At 33.9% G+C, this 750-nt stretch overlaps 1 protein-coding gene across 1 annotated transcript in view; it reads right to left on the bottom strand.

Annotated features, from left to right (window-relative positions):
* LOC119586575 (RUN domain-containing protein 1-like) overlaps nucleotides 1-750 on the bottom strand; it is a gene marked incomplete in the record, with an annotated part of 35,041 nt that overhangs the window by 8,620 nt on the left and 25,671 nt on the right.

Here is a 750-nt window from a genome sequence, read left to right as displayed (position 1 = left end):
CAGACACAACACACACAAAATATAAACTTTCTTCTATTTAAAAAGTTAATCCAATTTTTTTCCCCGAACATGTTTTAATTTTTTTAACTGTTCCGTTTTGCCTTTGTGCAAAGTTATTTTATGCTATGGTACGGGACAGAATACATTTCAATGAAAAATATTTAGTAATATCTTCGTACTCCGGAAATAAAGACCCAAATATTTCGAAATACACAGGACTTCAGTGGATATTAACATTAATGTACTGGCACCAAAGGAACCCTCCCTTTCCAAATTTTCCCTTTTTTGTTTCAGCTGCTGAAACACGGCTGAATTTCAAAGCGTCTTTTCCCTTCCTTGTCCCTTTCTTTGATAACTTCTTGATTGTGAACGAAATATTTTTTCATATGAGCTTTAGAAAGCTATTCCTTATTACTATGTAATGGTGTTTTGAGTATATTTGACCTATACATAAAGCAGGATAAAACATTATCCATATCCGTTTTGGCTATTCGATTCCACAAGAGAAATGTCAAATAAACGAAAAAGTAATGTAAAAACAGACTGAAATAGATAATGAAATGAACTTATATATATATAAATTTCAAGAAAAAGGAAAAAGAAAAGGAATTTTGCACTCTCCATAAGCTCTTTTGGCTTTCGGCTGAATAGTTCACCAAACCACAGCTCTTTTCCATCAGATCGAATACGGAGCTCTAGATTTTTACCAACGAACCAGGCAGAATTTTTTCACAGGGGGGGGGGGGGGAT

The sequence above is a fragment of the Penaeus monodon genome, chromosome 21, assembly GCF_015228065.2.
Source record: "Penaeus monodon isolate SGIC_2016 chromosome 21, NSTDA_Pmon_1, whole genome shotgun sequence".
NCBI lineage: Eukaryota > Metazoa > Arthropoda > Malacostraca > Decapoda > Penaeidae > Penaeus > Penaeus monodon.
The sequence above is the reverse complement of the archived record's forward strand: the minus strand, read 5'-3'. Positions and strand labels throughout refer to the sequence as shown.